General features: G+C 35.0%; 2 protein-coding genes across 21 annotated transcripts in view; one reads left to right on the top strand and one right to left on the bottom strand.

Moving 5' to 3' along the window:
* VAV3 (vav guanine nucleotide exchange factor 3) overlaps positions 1–2,433 on the top strand; it is a 177,211-nt gene extending 174,778 nt beyond the window's left edge. For all 12 annotated transcript variants that reach the window (XM_085585948.1, XM_077785484.2, XM_085585946.1 and 9 more), the window contains 3 exons: positions 835–930; positions 1,805–1,971; positions 2,155–2,433. The gene's annotated coding sequence lies outside the window, so the exon portion shown is untranslated. The remainder of the gene's footprint in view (positions 1–834; positions 931–1,804; positions 1,972–2,154) is intronic.
* The window catches only part of NTNG1 (netrin G1), a 150,268-nt gene that overhangs the window by 1,152 nt on the left and 142,712 nt on the right, over positions 1–6,404 (bottom strand). The gene's annotated exons all lie outside the window — the stretch shown is intronic.

Below are 6,404 nucleotides of genomic sequence, written 5' to 3'. Positions count from 1 at the left end.
GTAAGTTTGTCTTCGGCAGAAACGCGCTAGTACCAGAACTGAGGCTCCACCTCCCTCTCTTCCTGAGACATGTGAAAAGGGGCTCTGCTTTTTCAAATACTCCGATTTTTTTCCCCCTCCCCTTAAGGCTGTATTCTTGGAAAACCATCTAATTCACTTAGCGCCACTGACTAAAGTATTGATTAATTTTATATGAAGGACTATTTAATATTGAAACAATAAGAATTTTAATACACGCCTTGTGCCTATGTCTGCATCTTTATAGTTACCGCTAAACTGGAACTGTAGGTGATGTGTGTTATTTGAAAGGGGCAATGTATCTAGAGCCTTTGGAAACCACGAACAGTGGTTAAAAATGTAATATGAAATAAAAAAATCTGCATGAGAGGGCAAGGTTTTAGAATCAAGAACTGCATGTATTAATGATCTGAAAAAATTATGCAAAAAAGATAAGGCAGGCACAGGCAGGAAATTCAGCATGCTGTTGGGTGGGGATTATATGGTACAGACATCTGGAAATAAAAGATAATGTTATTTCCATTATAGACCAAATATTTCATCCTAATTAGATTTGCTACTTTGGTACATGGCATCTTAAAGCTATCTTAGATATCTTAGATATTATAGCCTGATAATAATTTCAGAAATCAGAATTGACAAGGGAGTTAAGAGAAAATAATACGGGCAAAACTTTTATGCCTTCATGATATTATATTTGAAAAGCTGACAGTTTTATTTTGTATTGCTTAATATAAATTCAAATATTTCATGGGTGAAAATTCAGAGGTATGAGCAACATACTAATTAAATGTGTCAATCTGTGTTTTATTTCAGATGATATCACTAGTATGATATGTGTTGGATCACAGCTCTGCCTTCCACAGAGAGGCAATTTTAGTAAAGAGCTTGCACCTTTGATCTGGGTAGAAGGTAACAGTAAAAATTTTAACTTTGAGAATTAGGGAAATGATTATTCGGGTAAGAAGCAGACTCAACACCATGTGATATTTATGTATACCTTAGCCTGAAAATACTCTAAATAATTTAGAATGGAGAAAGTGTTGTTAATTTTATCTTAAACATTACTGTTATTGCTGCAAAGAAGTACAGTTTTTCAAATATTAATTTACTTATTTTTAGAAGCAGTCAAAATATCACAAGAACTACAAGTGAAATAGTCCAGGTTCTTAGGTGGTGCAGTTCTATGCAAATCTGTACAATTCTGTGCACCACTAACCTCACTGGTACTTTTATCTGTCCTGGCTTGCTTTCAGAAAAATAATTTTCTGACCCTAGAAGGTCTCTCCAATAACTGCTTTCTGATGTTCTGCATCCAAGTGGGGCAAATAATACAATATGTTGGAAACTTGTAGATGCAATTAAGAGGGGCCAGTAAATCATTAATTTTTTTGGCCATTGCTTTAGCAATCAAGGATTTTTATTAAGAGTTATGGATTTAATGTTGTTGTCCAGTTTCTGAATTGCAATGGAAAAAAATGAATAGTAAGGTACGACAACATATTTTGTTGATGATTCTATGTCTGAATTTTAGTGTTCTATACATACATTTGTAAAAAAGTGTAAGAAACTGTAAATTACCACCAAATAAATGTGATGAGATTAACAACCCAGATAATACCATGGTAACAGGCAGAAAAAATTAACTGTATTTTAATACAGTCAATATTTGCATTACATGTCTTTTAACTGAGGCTATGTACCTTTGAAGTTGACTTTGTTATTCAGATTGTGTATATTTAGTCATCTCAATATCAAAATCAAACTACTTTATCTGATGGTACAGGTACTGGATCTGCATGTTCTGGACTACTCGTTGCTGGGATGCTTTCTACAGTACAGGCAGTGAAAATTGTGAAATATCTGCCCCATCAATACAGATCCTTGTTTGCTTTGACAAACTCAGTGGGAGTCAACAGTTCATTAAATACCACTTCTGAAACAGCAGAGGAGGTATTTCACTTCACATTTTGCTTGGAATAATTTATCCAAATTTTCTCAAGTATTAAGTAAAGTGTATTTTTAAAAATGTATTATAAAATAAATATATTTCCTATTTTAAAATTTAATTTGTATAATTCTGGATACAATGTTACAGATGCTGATTTCTAAATCAGACCTTTTTTTCCTCATTAGGAAGTTTTTGAGATGTGCTTTAAGAAGGGATGGATCAAAAGCTTCGTCATTATTCTTTTATGACTGTTTGCCCATAGGAATGCAGGTAGATTTTATGGTTCTCAGCAAAATAGCTGAAAATTCTGGAATTGTTGATCTTGTATTGCCATAGCTTTCCTAATTTTGTGCTTGTATCTCTTTCTCTTGCATACAGATGTATGCACATATATGTATCATGTAGATAGATAACTGTGGGCTGGAAGTTGTATTAAAAAAATCTGGAAATGTTATGAAATCCCATTATTTTTTGCCAATTTTGTTTTAATTTTATTCTGACCAACTCTAATACCATTTTTACCTTTCTCAAAGTACGGTCAGGATTACTTTCAGAACTTTAATATTGACTAATAATTACCTGAATGGCATCAGGTACCAAGTTCTGACCAAAGAATGAAACATGGAGATGTGACACAAGTAAAAGACCTAATTCTGAAGTCATCACATTGAAGACTATTAAGACCTGTGTGGCTGAGCTACCTGTGGGTTTGCTTGCAGATCTTCCTTAATTAGAAGCCAGGACACCAAACTGGTCACTTAAAAACCAAAACAGGTATCTCATTTGTTTTGGAAAGCTTTGCAGACCTTTTTGAGGGATATTTCTAAGCACAGTCTCCAGATCTGTGCTACTGCATGAAGTGAAATATTTAAAAGGAAATTGTTTTAAAGTTATTCTCATAATTCATCAATTTGCAATCTAAACATGGTCCAGTTATAGGATCCTTGAAACACTTCACAAAGAAGATGGAAAAGAAAGCACAACATGCCTTGCCATATGTCACAAACTGTTCTCGATCTTTAATTGTAATGTTAATGAATTTGGGAATGGAATAAAAAAGAAAAACAAGGGGAAAATACCCATCTTTGAGCTGGCTCTAGGGATAGTCTTAGCCTGTCATAGATGTGCTAGTGTTTCATAGAATTTATATTGGGTATTAAATGAAATATTGTGAGTAACACAGCTGTTTGACAAATTACTACTTTCCTCTTAAATGTTCAAATCTGAATAATACATGAAAATTCCCGAGTCTCTCCAAAATTCAACTTTAATATCTTTGCAGCTTCTTGAAAGAAAAGAGTTAGACAGCTCTGGCTGCTTTTAGTTCTGAGCAGCAACAGAGACAAAGAAGAAATGCAGGCATTGCTCTCTTCAGTCTGGAGGGGCACCTCAGGCACAACCTTGTGCTGCTCTTGGCTTAAGGACTTTCTGATGCTGTGTGTGGGCAGCTGCAGAGCACATTCCCAGGGCTTTAGGTCTGCCTGCTGCCCAGAGAGAACAAGAAGATGCTACAGAACTTAAATACAGTTTCTTCTACACTCCTGTCTTTCCCAAAGGCCATCCAAGAGGAAAAAAAAAAAAATTCTACCTTTCTTTGTACTACCTTATTTTTTGCACAGCTTATCTGCAGTAGCATCTTGTTCAGGTGGGACAGACAATTGACACATTTTTTGAGCTAGGATAGATGGTATTCTCTTTCTGCATCAAAATCTGGATTTATGATGAAATTTTCTTTGTGGGAACAACATAAAGATTATTAATGATAAAGTCACAGAAAGAAATTTTTTTATTAGAGGTCCTTGCTTCCTTTCTTGAATTCTTAAGGCTTAAATTTCAAACAATGTTTCCTACACTCGCTTCTATCACTATTTTCCTTCAGTGTGCACCTTTTGTGGCATCATTTGTTACAGACTTCTCTCTCCCTCTCTCTCTCTTTAAAACCATCCCTTCACTTTCCTCCTTTTTGTCTCCCAGATCATGAGTATCACAGTCCCTGGACAGGTTGCTGGGTTGACAGCTCTGAATATATTACACAACATATTTGTCTTTTCTAAAGCACTGATGCAAGCTTTGCCCTGACTTTTGCTGCAGTGAATTTTCCATACTGTTTGTCAGTGGTTTTTGTTACTACCACCACTGAATTTTTGACCTTGGATTCCACCCATTGTTCATAATTTTGAGAGCATGCATATCTCATAGCTGAAGAAATTATTATTCTCTGTTTTTTTTCTCTAATGCGTTGGTTTCCTTGGTACTTCTTATTTAGTAAAGAATATTACTTGAACTCATGAATGAGGAAGATTTCAGCACACATGCTAACAGAATATTCTGTCTGTGCATAAGTGAGTAAAAACCCAGCATAGTGAAACCCATGTTTTCAGTAATGATGTTTATAGGTAGCTCCGACATATGCAGTGGCTGTCTATATATAGAGACTGAACAGCACATTGAAATACCATGAAAAAATTGGGAGGTTTTGTCTCGCTGGATAAATAAGTACAGTAAATCCAGGCCAAGCACAAGCGATTTCTTGTCAAACGCAGAATTAGTTCCTGTGAATACTATGAGGAGCCTGTAACTAACATGCATTATTCTCTAAATCTGTGATCATTTAATCAATAAATGGTAAAAACAATCTCAGAATATAAAATAAATTGCAGTGATTGAGGCTTGTGTGTATGCCTAGTAAGAATGTGGGCATCTGCACATACATGTATAGCAAGAAAACCTCTGCAGTTGTGACAGTATTAGCAATATTTTCCCCACAATTTGTCAAATAGCCAGAAATGGAATTGGGGAATGCAAAAGACTTAGTCTCATTAGAGTGCAAAAGTGTGAAATTCTTTCCAGTTGCATGTTCCAGTTGAACATAAGTGGCCGCAATCAAAATACTTCAAATTGCCAGAGTCAGCAGTGAATATCTTCAGTATTTAGAAAAATATCCTGAAAATACAATATATACTTGCTGTGTGTTGAAGACCTCTACGTGGAATTCCACTGACTCATGAGATCTCACCCATATAGCATAGATATCAGGTAAGAGGATATAAGGGCATGGGAAAAAGAGTAGCCAGGCATCTCCTGAAAGGTTACAGCTATTGCTATTACAGTTCGTGTTGCACAGCAGATGACAATACAAGTTTTTATAGCTTAAGTATCTTACTCATTTGAATAACCAGTGAGTAATAACTGAATTGAAGGCTTGTCACTGAGATTTCTTCCTCTGCCAATCTTCCAATTAGAAGTACTAATTTTACTTATTTTATTCTAATGTTTAGAATTTAATTTATTGTTACCATTTCCATTACTGCCAAATGTTTTGCTACCGTGAATATGTGTCAATGTTAATCAGAGTTCTTCAGTGCTTTGAATCCACAAACATACCTGATATGAAAAACAGCTACTGTTCTTATAAATGAGATATTCATAATAATTTATTTGTTTGGAAATGACACTAATTCAACATTTGCTGTAGTAGTAAAACTATCTTAGGATACTATCAAGACAAGGCAGATGCTTTGATGGCATGAAAATAAAACTGGTTTGCACTTATCTACCAAAGTCCATTCTTAAGCTAAGACAAAATTAATCACTGCAGACAAGTACAAGCCTAAAGCATATCTTACTGTGTCAAAATTATGGTCACAAAATGACAAGCATTAATACAAAGATCTGTGGTGCAAAGTTGAAACAATGTTGTGATTAATTATACTGCCAGCAATACAAGGAAATAAACATTGACCAAGTGAGAGTACTTTCTAAAGGCAGACATCTCCATCTTGACTTGTCTTAGAAATGCCTGTTAGAAGCACAGTTGAAATGACACTTGATTTTTTATCAAACCAGTTTTATTCAGTTATCAGAGAGTAAATGAATAGGGGAGTAGTGGAGATACTGTGTTCACTGAAATTTTCCAGTAGAATTTTTAGATTGTTTGCCTACATATAATTTCTGGTTTTTCTGCACAACAGGCAGTTCAAAGCCAAGCTAGCTCAAATCAAATTGCAGGTGAAGTCTTCAGAGTTTCTAGAAGATGATGTAGCTATTACTCAGAGTTCTGCCCAGCACACAGCCAGAGAATGGATGGTGATTCCTCTCTCCTGCAAATAGGCAGTAATTTATCCTAGCATCCACATGGGTAAGCTTAGTTGATTATGTCTCACCACTGAAAGTGAAAAATCCTGTACAGAATATGTGGGGGTTTTTAACTATGGTATGAGGATAGCAGAGGTAGAAAGTTACTGTTTTTCACAGGTTGTGTCTGTGATCATTTTTCATCTCTATTCTTAATCTAAAATCCTTGGGTTTAATTAGTAAAGAATGATGAGAAAAAATACATCTAACCTGTCAAAAGGACACAAGGGAGAACTGATTTTGGAATTGATATTCATATATGATAGACATAGTTACTTTGGTAGAAACTACACATGATTGT

Source organism: Lonchura striata, chromosome 8 (assembly GCF_050655825.1).
Source record: "Lonchura striata isolate lonStrDom1 chromosome 8, ASM5065582v1, whole genome shotgun sequence".
Classification (NCBI taxonomy): Eukaryota; Metazoa; Chordata; class Aves; order Passeriformes; family Estrildidae; genus Lonchura; species Lonchura striata.
Note: the sequence above shows the minus strand (reverse complement) of the source record. Positions and strands in the feature narration are given on the sequence as shown.